Raw genomic sequence first — 14607 nt, forward strand, 5'->3', positions numbered from 1 at the left:
TTAAACATGATCCACCTGTATGTCTCTACATACATGTTTAAACTACAAGATAACCTTAGATGTTAGTTTATTGGTTTGTGGATTAATGCAACTAAATGTCAAATAAAACATCACATATTTTATTAGGTAAATAAGTTGTTTGTACAATACAATTACGAACTATAGGACCCTATGAGATTTAGAGCACCAACCCCAACAATTTCCCACTTGACCTAAAGCAAGTGGGGTGTACAATATAAAATTCAAACTAATATATAAAGTACACAAACAATAAACTAGGGCATAAGACGCCCAGTATAAATCTCCCACTTGTCACAGTGTAAACGTGGCCTGTCCCATAAACCCATGCTCTGCAAGTAACCCTCAAACACCTTAGCCGTGAGGGCCTTTGTAAACCTATCAACAACATTGTGCTCCAAAGTTATTTGCGTGATAATCATGTCCCCTCAATGCAAAATCTATTGGATGAGATGATACTCTTGCTTTATGTGCTTCCCGTGCTTGTGACTTTTAGGCTCTTTTGAATTAGCCACAACACCACTATTATCACAATAAAGTGTGATGGGCTTTAACATGTCTGGAACAACTTTCAGATCTGTCAAGAATTTACTGAGCCAAATAGCTTCCTTAGCAACTTCACAAGCCACTACATACTTCGCCTCCATGAGTCAGCAATGCACCCTTGCTTGGTTCTTCTCTAGAATATTGCTTCACCGTTAAGAGTGAATACTAATCTTGATGTGGATTTTCTAGAATCCTTATCAGTCTGGAAATCAGAATCCGTGTATCCAGTAAGGATAAGATCCTTAGAACCATACACGAGCATGTCGTCCCTTGTTCTTCGTAGATACTTGAGGATATTCTTAAAGATTTTCCAATGATTATATCCTAGATTATACTGATATCTACTGATTATCCCCACTGCATAGCAGATGTCAGGTCTAGTACATAACATCACATACATTAGGTTGCCAACAACTGATGCATAGAGAATCCGTCTCATTTCCTCAACCTCTTGAGGTGTCTTAGGACACTGTTCCTTAGACAATATAACTTCATGCCTCAAAGGTAGTAAACCTCTCTTAGAGTTCTGCATCGAATACTTGACAATTATTTTGTCAGTGTATGATGCTTGGGACAGAGCTAGCATTTGTTCTTTTTATCTCTAAAGGTCTGAATTCCCAAAACAAACTGAGCCTCCCCCAAATTTTTCATTTGAAATTGGGACACTAGCCAATGAGTAGGATATCATCTATATACAACACTAGAAAAACTACTGAACTATTGATGATTTTCTTGTATACGCAAGACTCATCAACATTCTGATAAAAAAAACATAAGATTTGATCGCAGTATCAAATCTTATATTCCAAGATCGAGAAGCTTGCTTTAATCCATTGATAGACCGATTAAGCTTGCAAACTTTTTGCTCTTGACTTTGGGTTATGAATCCCTCAGGTTGTTGCATATAAATGGTCTCCTCAAGATTTCCATTCAAAAAGGCAATCTTAACGTCCATTTTCCAAATCTTATAGTCATAATATGAGACAGTGGATAGAAGAATCTTGATAGACTTTAGCATGGCAACAGGTGAGAAAGTCTCCTCATATTCGACCCCCTTAACTTGAGTATAACTCTTTGCCACTAGTCTAGCCTTGAAGGTTTGCACCTTTCCATCAACACCTCGTTTTCTCTTGTAGATCCATTTACAACCTATAGGTTTAACCCTATCAGGTTGATCTACAAGATCCCAAACTGAATTGAAGTACATAGTCTCCATTTCGATATCCATAGCTTTGATCCATTTATCTTTGTCAACATCCTCAATTGCCTTATTGTAAGAAAATGGATCCTCAACATCCCTATCAGCTACCATAGCTAGGATTTCTGTTAAACCCATATAACGGACAGGCGGGCTCACAACCCTCCCACTACGGCGAGGCTCCCTCAACACTTGAGGTGGATTTGACCTACTAGATCATCTGGCTTCACCAACTTTTGTTAAGGTGTTGGATTCTTCAACAACTCTTGTTGAAGGTTCAGTAGATTCCTTGGAAAGTTTATTCATCACTATTTTATTGTGGGGCACGTGCTCTCTTAAGTGGTCTTCTTCTAGAAAAGTACACTTTATTTTCCTTAGGGTCGAAGAAGTAATCACCCCTCGTTCCTTTGAGGTAGCTTATAAATAGACATAGTTTTGAACAAGGTTCCAGTTTCTTAAGATTTGCCTCAAGCACATGTGTTGGGCAACCTCAGATTGTGAAATGACGTAAACTAGCTTTACATTCATTCCATAACTCCAAAGGTATTCTTGTAACACTCTTGGATAGAATGTAATTCAAAATATACGCTGTAGTTTGTACTGCAACCCTAAAACAAATCAGGTAAGGAAGCGTAACTCATCATAGACTAAACTATGTCCAACAGGATTCGATTTCTCCTTTTGATACATCATTCTGATGAGGTGTACCAGGTGGTGAGAGTTGGGATAATATTCCATGCTCTATCAAATAGTTCTAAAATGTAAGATCCAAAAACTCTCCACCTTGATTAGATCAAAATGTCTTTATTGTTTTATTTAATGTATTTTCAACTTCAGCCTTAAACTATTTGAACCTTTCAAAGGATTCGGACTTATGTTACATTAAATAAATATACCCATACCTTGAATAATCATCAGTAAAGGTGATGAAATATTCATACCCTTCTCTTGCTTTTACATTCATCGAACCATAAAGATCTGAATGTACAAGCTCCAAGGGTTCTTTGACCCTGTGATCTTTTCCAGTAAAAGATCTTTTAGTCATTTTGCCTTCAAAGCATGACTCACACACAGGTAATAAAATTTCTTCTAACTTACTTAAAAGTTCATTCTTTACTAGCCTCTCAATCTTATTGAGATTGATGTGTCTTAATCTCAGGTGCCAAAGTTGCGCATTTTCTTTAGAAGAAATTCTAAGTCTTTTATTTTGAGTTACCGCAATTTTAAACATTGCAGTGTTAAGGAGGGCTTTAGTTGCTAACGGGCTTAGCACATAAAGATTGTTTTCCAACTTAGTAGAACAAATATTAATACCATTCTTTGAAATGGACACTTTATTTACAGAGAATTGAATACAATAATATTGTTCTAATAAACACTTTACATAAATTAGGTTCCTCTTCAAACCAGAAACAACATATACATTTTCAAGTAAAATATATTTATTCTATAAAGTTAGTTGAAATCCTCCCACTACCACAAATGAGACAACATGCCCAGTTCTAACTCACATCATCATCTCCCCAGCTTTCAGTTGCCGCCAGAAACTTGAAGGAACTCTAATAGAGGAGAGATTTGTGAGCGGAAACATGATCGACCCAATTTTCATTTTTCATTGAATTTAAGTTTTACAGTAAAACAAGAACAAGATATGCATTTATATAAATTATAGCATGCAATAAATAAAGAAAAACTTAGGGTTTCAGAAACCCTTATCTTTGAAGACTATTCTTCAAGAATCCCTCGAACAAGCCACGAACGGATCTCCTTCTCCAAAAGGGACACCACCACTTGAGAACCCTCTATATGCTCTTGGGACCAAGGATTCAAGCAAGAGTTGTGGGCTTTGCTTGAATCCTTGGAAGAGGGAAGGAGATGGAGAGGAGGAGAGGGAGGAGAAGAATTTTTCTTCTCTGTACGTTTTTCCCAGATAGAACTCTTCTCTCGATGTTTCCAGGAAGAAGATGAAAATCTCATCTACTATTTTTTCACACAACCCACGTATATGCCTAAGAGAAATTAAGGAGAGGGAGTTGTAACTTCCTCCCTTTAATTAACTAAAATTAAATTAATAATAATTATACATATAATAACAACCTTATTATATGTATATAACCTATATGTTATATCTCATATAACACATAATCTATAGTTACATATTGTATCAAGTACAATATAACCTATAAATGTATTTTCTCTCAATCATACAAGACATTTAATATAAATCACATTTATATTAAATTCATTTATATGAATCTCATTCATATAATTAATATTTGAATCATATTCAAATATTTAATTCCTCTCAACTAATTTATGGTATTTAATATAAATCATATCTATATTAAATTTAATTACATGAATCTCATTCATATAATTAGAATTTGAATCATATTCAAATTCTTCTCATATTACCTTATATTATAATGTATCAAATACATTATATTAATTATATCACATATATAATTGATTTAATTAATTATATCACATATAATTAATTCCCTCAATTAATTTGAACACTTCAAATTAATCTAAAATTAATTCTCAACTAAATCCTTGTTGAGCTACAGAGGGGACCTTATGGACCTGTAGATTGAAGCTCCAACAGTACATGGATAATTAATTAAACTCTTTAACTAAATTACCCAACATCCGTTAATTGCCGATCATTCCACTAAAGATCGAAAACGGCACTCTTTGCATTATAGATAAATTTTTGTGTCCATTGGATATAATCAATCAACAACACGATGATACTTCACAAATTGCTCGTAAGTATAGTTGGGCTAAAATTACGTTGCCCCTGTAGTTACATCTAACTTATTAAGTACCACTGATCCCTTTAATGAACAATAAGTCATAATCCAACTATGATCAAGTCCCTCTTGGGCCAGGAAAAAGGTGTGGCAATTATGTTAATGACCCGAAATCAGCCTTTAAAAGAGCAATTTATCTACTTGCTCTTGCATCGGGGAAGGAGTGAATTTCGTCTCGTGTAGCTGTGTTCCCAGCTCCCCAGTCTGATGAATCCCTAAAATGGTAGGCTTGTTGAGTTGGCAATCTGGCCACTCTCACCCATACAAATCAAAGGACCGCCTTCATGAGCAGGAGTTCACAACTCACTAAGGATTCAGGTCATGTCACCTATGGTCATCCTAGTGAAATATAAGTCTCTATTATTAATGGCATTATATAAAGATTTTAATCATTTTGTGGTCCGATCTTATACAAACTCTTTTTGTAGGATACTTTCGCTCATATGTTTCCACATGAATGATCAAGATCAGATCATTTATAGCACTTTACAACACGTGTAATACCTACAAAGCAGGTTGTATCCGTAGTTTCACCAGGATAAGGTACCTAGCCTTATCCATCTACTACAGAACGTTTAGGTTATTTAAACAAGATCCACTTGTATGTCTCTACATACTTATTTAAATTACATGAAATAACCTCGGATCTTAGTTTATTGGATTGAGTATATGCTAATAAAATAACACTTATTTTATTAACAATAATATATTTATACAGAGTTTACAAACTACGAGATTACAAGGAGATTTAGGACACCAATCCCAACAGAACTAATTCCCTGAAATGAAAAACAAACATGATTAGTGGCGCTCGAATCAATTATCCAGGTCGAATCATCATTCTCTTCTAAACAAGTTTCCAAAAATGAAAATCATATTTACCTTGCTTTGTCTTCTTCTTTTCTGCCAAGTATTTGGGACACTTCCTCTTCCAATGTCCCTCCTGGTTGTAATAGAAATAAATTCCCTTTGCAACCCTTGCTTTCTTACCCTTTTGTGTAGTAGCCGGTGGGTTAGCTTCTCATTTCCACCTTTCTTCTTCTTTCACTTTTTGGTATGGAAGAAGAAGTCATAGACTTTGTCCCAGAGGTTGAACGTCTGAAGAACTTCTTAGAGGATGAAGCAACATTTGCCTCACCCTTATGTTCCTTATTTTTTTTCATCAAAGATTGAAAGGTCTGTAACTCGTTGAGCAAGGTGGTCAAATTGTAGTCCCTGTTCATAACAATATTACTATGGAACTGTAGGAAACTTTTAGGTAAAATTTTCAGGATGAAGCTAAACTTACTGGATTCATCGATAACAGACTCATTCATCTCTACCACGTTGAAGTGGACCATCATGTTGAGAACATATTCTCTAACAGATACCTCTGCTTACATATGGGCATTGAAGATGTATTTGAGAGCATCGTGCCTGAGCTGTGCGAACGATTGTCCGAACATTTTCTTTAGGGACCCATGATCTCACGGGCGTGAGCATGAGCTCATGCTTCTTGGCCAAGACATCAAATAGGCTCGCCAAGATGTATGCTCGTGGCTTCTCTTTTGCCCGTGTCCATCGCTCATACACTTCTCGAACATTTTAAGCAGCATTTGGAGTTGGAATGGGAGAACAGTCCTTCATTAGGACAAACCGAAGGTCATCGATGATCAGAATAGTGTTGATTGTGTTTTTCCAAGTTGTGTAATTATCATCCGTTAGTTTGTTGGTGGCGAGTAAATTAAGAATCACGGAAGTGATTATGAATAAATTTGTTGAAACCATACAAATTATTTATATTAGTCTATTTGCATTAAACCATTAACAAAAATCAATAAATTTTAGCAAAATAATCTAGTGTACCCTAAGTAACATCTATTTTGCAATGATGCTCCAGTGAGACAGAACAAAAGCCATTGTAGGGTGATCAGGTGCCCCTTCACTAAAATGAGACAATCTCAACCAATAGACAGAATAACTCTTTGTTACTGTAACTATCAGTCACCATTGTTCGGTCCAAAATTTGTTAAACCTTCTTAATATTTCTTGTAAGTGTAACCTCTCATTGTAGATTCTAAAGTTCTACCCCAATGAGCCAACTGTAAGGAAAAATTGATTGGGGTAAAAACTAAAGTAACTCTTATCCATTTTTGGAGTTTGAATAAAGTGTTATGCAAAAATGCCATTCGTAAGGGGACACTCTGATAGAGTAAACATACATGCAACAGAAGAAATCAAAATCAATAAGCACTCTAATTACACTTAATTTGAGTTTAAAAGCATGCATGAAAACCATTTTCAAAGAAGAGGGTTCAATAATGTTATACCTTTGATGAAACTCTTCAATTCCTACTCTTCTCCAAGAATTGAACCTCAATGGACCACCACAATGATCTTCTCTACTATCTTCTAACTTGGATCGAGAGGCCGAATCTCTTTATTAAGGTTAATTGGGTGAGGGAATGATGAGGGTTTGAGAGAAAAACTAGAAATTCAGACTTTCAAAAAGCATAAAAAAAACCTTCCAATCCGAAAAAATGGAGTATTTAAGGTGTTTAAACATGCAACCACTCACTTAATCAGCTGATTGACACTTCAATCAGTATTAAGTGAGTGGCCTAGGTGTGTGTTAGGGGATTAATCCAACAAATTTTGGATTAATCCACTAACTCAACATTTTTCCAAATTTTTTTCTTCTTTTTTTTTTCACTTTCAATTTCCATTTAATTTTCACCAAAATTAAATTTAGTTAAAAATTCAAATATGGATTTGAATTTTACAAAATTGAAAATATTTTATTTAAATAATTAATTGAAAATTTTAATTAATTAATAATATAATAATTTAATATAAAATATTAAATTAATTAAACACCTATTGAAACATGAATCCCATTCATGGTAATTAATATTTAATTATTGTAATCTCTCCAATTTATGTTTAATTTTGATAAATTAAACATATATCAAATATAATTAACCAAATCCTAAATTGAATTTGAACACTTCAAATTCAAAGCACTAATTTCGATTTTGAATAATTCAAATTCGCTCAATTCACTAATCAAAGGTATAATTTTACAAGCTAGTAGAAGAACCTTATGGGCCTATAGATCATGAGCTCCAACGATTTGAGATTAATTGGCTAAACTCTTTAGATCGAATTAATCAATATTTGTTAACTATCGAGGCACACTACTACAGTTCAATAGTTGCACTCTCCTCACTGTAGATATATTTCTGTTCACTTTAACCATAACCAATAAGTCGATCCTTCACAGGTCGTTCGTATTTATAGCTAGATCAAAATTACCATTTTACCCCTATAAATACATCTTGCTCCTTAAGCCCCCACTGATCCTTTATTGAACAATTGGTTTATAGCCCAACTAATAAACCATATCCCTCTCGGCCAGAGAGGGTGGGGCCCCTTTGTTCAAAACTAGAATTCAGTACTTAAGGGAACAACCTATCTGCTAACCCTAAATTGAGTAGGAGTGAATTCCATCTTGCAGAACTATGTTCCCAGCTATCTATCCAGTCTTATCTCCAAAATGGGAGGCTTATTGAGCAGTGTTGTTGAACTACTCTCACCTATGCAGATCAAAAGATAATCTTGAATAAACAGGAGTTCATAGTTGGCTCATCGAGTTACCCTAGGTCATCGAATTTGAAATAGCCAGTTTTAACAGTAAACGGTTGTTATAAAGAAAAGTGACTATTTCGTGGTCCAGTCTTATGCAAACATCCTTCACATAGGATGCCTCCACTTGCATGTCTTCACATGAATGCTTTTGGGATCACATCATTTGTATCAATATACAAAGTGGGCCGCATCCAATAGTGTCACAAGGACTAGGTACCCAATCTCATCCATATACTTATAGACCATTTTGGTTATATACTAAAACTTGATCCACTTTTATATCACCATATAAAGTTAAAGTATTCATATTCTAGCCATAGACTCGTTTATTGGATTTTTACAATAGAATGCAATATCGATAACATTTTATTAAATGAACAACTCAATAATACTTTTATTGATAAACAAAGTATGTTTCCAATATTTACGAATTGTGAGTTTTAGGAAATTCCCAAAAATCTCCTACTTGGACTAATACTCCAATGAGTTACAAATATTGAGATTAAGAGAGAGAATATAATAAGCTAGGGCATCTATATTCCCTTGACATTCTCCCACTTGCCCTAGATTATGAAGCTTGTAGTCCTAGTTCTACCAGATGGCCACCGAATACTTTAGCCAAGAGGGCCTTCATAAATCGATCAGCAGATTGTCCTCAGAGGCTATCTTCGTGACTATCATGTCTCCTTGGTGTACTATCTCCTTGATGAGATGGTACTTTCTCTCGATAGTTTTCTGCATTTGTGGCTTCTTGTTTCCTTTGAATTAGCAATTGCTCTACTATTATCACAATGCAAAGTGATAGACAGATGCATATTTGGAACCACTTCCAAATCGGTTAGGAATTTGTGTAGCCATATGACTTCTTTAGCTACTTCACATGCAGCTACGTATTCAGTTTCCATCGTGGAGTCAACGATACAACTCTACTTGATGCTTCTTCACACTATAACTTCTCCATTAAAAGTGAAAATTGATCCTGAAGTAGATTTCCTAGAATCTACATCAGTCTGAAAATTAGAATCACTATATCCTATAAGGATCAAATCCTTAGGCCCATACACGAGTACATAGTCTCTCGTTCTCCGAAGATACTTGAGGATGTTCTTAATAGCAGTCCAATGACTATGTCTAGGATTGGATTGAAACCTCCAATTGAAAAGCATATGTCAGGACGTGTACACAACATAGCATATATCAAGCTCCCAACTGCTGATACATATGGAATTCTTTTCATTTCCTCAACTTCTTGAGGCATATTAGGACATTGTTCCTTTGACAAATGAATTCCATGTCTAAAAGGTAACATACCCTTTTTGGAATTTTTCATGTTATATCTTCACATCGTCTTGTCAATACAAGATGTTTGAGATAGCACTAACGTTCTATTCTTGCGATTCCAAACAATTTGAATTCCATAAATGTATTGTGCATTTCCTGAATCTTTCATTTGGAATTGCGATGCTAGCCATCTTTTTACGTCAGAAAGAAAACTTGTCTCATTCCTAATGAGCAAGATATCATCAACATAAAGAACCATAAAAGCTACAGTTTTGTTGACTATCTTCTTGTAAGCTCAAGGTTCGTCAAAATTTTGCTCAAAGTCATAAGATTTTATCGCAGTATTAAATCTTATATTCCAGGATCTAGATGCTTGTTTTAACCCATAAATAGATCTTTTAAGCTTGTAAACTTTTTGCTCTTGACCCTGTTCAATAAACACTTCTGGTTCAGACGTGTAAATACTTTCATCAAGATGGTCATTCAAAAAGGTTGTCTTGATATCCATTTTCCATATTTCGTAGTCATAAAATACAGCAATGAATAAAATTATTCTTATCAATTTTTTCATGGCAATAGAAGAGAAGATTTCGTCATAGTCTACCCCTTTTCTTTGGGTAAAACGTTTTACCACGAGTCTGGCTTTATAAGTCTGCACCTTACCAGTTTAGTCTCGCTTTCTCTTGTAGATTCACTAACAACCATTGAGTTTGACCCCATCTGGTTGATCTACAAGTTCCCAGACAAAATTGAAGTACATGGACTCAATTTATAGGTCCATGGCTTCAATCCGTCGATCTCTATCTACATCTTCCATTGGATGTATTAAAGGTTAATGGATCCTTGAAGCCATCCTCAAGTATGATGATATGAGTTTCTGCTAAACCCATGTATCGATCAGATTGTCATACAACCCTCTCACTATGTCGAGGCATTCTCAACTCTTGAGAAGGATGTGATAGAGCAACAACTGTTGTTGATGAACCAGCTTGATCAACAACTCTTGTTGAATTTGTAGTTTCTCTAGACATTTCATTGAATACTAATTTACTGTGAGGTTGATGATTCCTAATATGATATTCTTCTAAGAATGTAGCATTTGGTAATACAAATACTTTATCTTCTTGAGGATCATAAAATATCCATAATTTGTTTCTTTAGGGTATCCTACAAATAAGTACAATTTTGTATGTCCTAAAACTCATGGTTTGTAAACAATAAACTTAATCTAAAAATTCACTAAGTTGTTGTTGAATATATGAATTGTTTATTTCATTTTAGAAATAAATTCAATAAACTAAAAGATCCATGACTATTATATGAGTACTTGAACTTTATGTTGAGACATAAAAGTAAACCAGGTTCGAGGAAATAGTGAGAATGATCTATAGTATATGAATAAGGTTGAGTGTCTTATTTTGGTAACACTATCAGATGCGACCACTTTGTAGTTGTTACAAGAAGTTGTAAAGTGCTACAAACAAAGTGATCCTGATTCGTAAGTGTAGTGACATGAGGAGTGGGGGCGTCCTGTGCAATGAGTTTACACAAGACCGGACCACGAAATAAGTCACTTTTACTTTATCAAGTTGTTTACTATTTAAGATTGACTATTTCACAACGATGACCTGGGTTACTTCCTGAGCTAACTATGAACTCTTGTTTATTCGGGATTATCCTTAAATTTGCATAGGTAAAGGTTGGCTAAACAACACCGACTTAATAAACCTCCCATTCAGAGGTAAATAGGTAGATAGTTGGGGACATAAGGTGCAAGAAGAAATTCACTCCTACCCGTTTTTAGGGATAGTAGAAAGGTTGTTCCCTTAAGTGATAACTCCGGATCTTGAACAAGGGGCCCCACCCTCTTATTGGCCCGAGAGGGACTCGATTTGATGATTGGATCACAAATTAATTGTCCATTAGAGGATCAGTGGGACTTAGGAACAAAAGGTAATCTCGGGGGCAAAACAACCTTTTGACCTAACCGTTATTATGAACTACCAGTGAAGGGTTAACTTACTAATCCTGGTTATATCAAGTGGACACAATATATCTACAGTGAGAGAGGAGTGTAATAACGTGCAGAAATGCACGTTATTACAACGCAAAGTTATAAAACAATGTAGGATTGCGATGGTAAAAATATACAATATTGCGTCCAAAAGCATTAAGTTCAAACATTGCACTCGCATGCGTCCATTGCATTAAAACAGCTAACTTATGTATTTTTGTGCAGAAAATGTGTTAGCGCAAGACAAAAATACGATCCGGAGAAATTAACGTCCGAGCGCATTAAGAGATTGCGACCGCAAGGCTATGCGATCATTTGCGCTTGAGAAAATCTGCTCAAGAAGGTGGCCACATAGAGCCAGCGCATCAAGGTGGCCGCATAGAGCCGGTGCATCAAGGTGGCCGCATCTGAGTGAAAGCTTAATAAATCACGATGGGACAGAAAGCTGATGATGATCGACTCTGAATTAAGTTGACAAGCCGTTAACGACACTGTAGCAAGTACACTCAACTTTTCGGTGACAATTATCCGACGCATCAGATAGAGAATTAATGCCATCCCATCAGTGCAATCATAAGAGAGAAAAAGCTTTTCACCCTGAAGTTATATAAATACCAAAGGCCACCCTCATAAAAGAAGTTCAGATAGGGAGCCTTTTCTTAGTTTTCTTATACTTAGAGGGCGGAAGTGAGAGAAGGGAATAGACGCTGGAAGATCGTCCTAGTCAGCTCGAGAGAGTGCCAGGGAGCGTGGAAAAACAGAGAGAGGGTCGACTCTTGCGAGAGCAAGAATATCTTTTGAGTAGAGTAGAGAATAATAGTGTAAAAGCCTTGGGAAGCAAGAAATTGCTACCAGGCTCTTTATTCTTAATTCACATTGTCATTCTATACTTCGATTATATATATATATGATGGAACTTGCATTTCTACATCTGTTCACTCTCTGTAAAATACGCATCAGTAGCTAAAACTGTCGAATGGGTTAAGAAGTACTTAGCAAACATGACCTAGGATCTTCATTGCATGCGATCACCTTGTCTTATGTTGCGCCCATCACCCTTTAGAGCTACTCGAGAGAGAGTCTAAAGAAAGAACCTAAGACTTGAGAGAGCTAGGTTAGAATCTAGACTCGATAGAGCAAGATTAGATCAGCATAAGCAAGAGGTATAGACTTAGAGATAAGTTCTATTTGCCAACATGCATCACATGTACCCTAGAGATAGGTTAGGATAGTATGTGGTCGCCTTGTGTATGTGTGTGTGTCATTTGTCACCACATAGACAAGAATAGAGGCTTAAATGTAGGTCCTATAGACACCATCACATACATCGCATGCGTTCTAAAACTAGAAGCCATAGCATTTACATTGAGAGATGACTTGTTGTTGTATGAGTGTAGCATGATCGCATAACATGAACGCATTCCTAGGAAGTGTTAGCTAAATCCCTTCTCAACCCATTCCTCCGCATACTCATCGCATCTTTCGTATTATTAACTCTTTTCTCAAATCCGCTACATAGATTTTATACTTTAAACAACAAACCAACCAACCCCTTGATTTATTTATTACCGGAAAGTGATCTAAAAATTACCATCGTATATTGTTTTCCTTAGTCCCTGAGTTCGACCCTGGGCTTACCAGGTAACTCAGTAGGATTTATACTTGGATCTTACTGAGAAAACTTGCATGCACAATGCATTTTCCACCAATGCATTCTTTACCATTATTTCATCGCATAACAACATGCATCAAGTTTTTGGTGCAGTTACCGAGGACTTCGGCAATACATTGTTCTAACCGTAATTTTTTTTTTATATTTTCTTTGCAGCTTTCAATCTCTAGCGAATTACGACCCAGAGATTGAAAGAATGTTCCAACGAAGATTGAGAGACAACCGCCAACAACAACCAGATAGAACTCCAAGAATGGTGGAACAACCGGAAGAGAGGGCCGCAAATGCAAATAATATAATGGGCAACCCCATTCTCCTAGAAAATGACCGCAATAGACCCATTCGGGACTATGTGTCGCCCAACCTATATGATTTCTCCCTAGGAATCATGAGGCCAGCGCTAGACGGATCGAGGTTTGAAATGAAACCGGTTATGTTACAAATGATTCAAACGGCCGGACAGTTTGGTGGAAGGCGTGGCAAGGATACGCACGCCCATCTCCGGAGTTTTATTGAAATCTGCAACACTTTTATGTTCCCAAATATCTCTACCGAAGAGGTTCGACTAATGTTGTTCCCATTTTCCTTATGTGATTAAGTAAGAAAATGGGTTTATTCTCTCGAACCAGGGGAGATAACATCGTGGGAACAAGTAGTGGAAAAATTCATGAAGAAATACTTCCCTCCAATGGAGAATGCAAGAAGGAGGAAGTTAATTACAAATTTGAACAGGAAATTGATGAATCGCTCAGCGACGCTTGGGCGAGGTCTAAACCCTGCATCACAGATGGCTGCTAATGCGGCAGCAGCTGGTTGTCTGCTTGATAAAACTTACGATGAGGTGAAAAATATACTTGATCGCATTTAAAAAAATCACGAGGACTGGAGAGAAAACAATCAAAGATTAAGAATCAAAGATAGTGACGCAAACAACGGGGCCATCGCATCCCTACAAACACAAATGAAAGCGATGATGAGTTTGATACAAGGCATTGCAATTAATAGCACGGGAATGCAAAAAGGGCAGGTCAACGCAATTACTCAAACGACCAGAAGTTGTGTCATTTGTGGAGAAGCACATCCGATTGAAGAATGCCCAAGGAATCCGCAGTCAGTATGCTTCATAAAGAATAACGCTTTCTTTGATATATACAACCCCAGGTGGATAAACCACCCCAATTTCGCGTGGAAAAATCAACAAAAAAACTTTCAACCAGTGGCATAAAAGGAAGGGGCACCAGGATGTTTCCCGTGAACAAATAGTCAAACGTATAACCAAGCCAGTAGTACGCAGGCATCGCAATCTTCATCCTTAGAAAGCTTGCTGAAGTAGTATATTGAGAAGAATGAATCAGTGCTTCAAAATCAAGCAACATCTATCCGAAATCTTGAAATTCAGACTATTTTTTTAGTTTCGCCCGCGATCTTTTCCTAG

This window comes from Benincasa hispida, chromosome 12 (genome assembly GCF_009727055.1).
Source record: "Benincasa hispida cultivar B227 chromosome 12, ASM972705v1, whole genome shotgun sequence".
NCBI classification, from domain to species: Eukaryota; Viridiplantae; Streptophyta; class Magnoliopsida; order Cucurbitales; family Cucurbitaceae; genus Benincasa; species Benincasa hispida.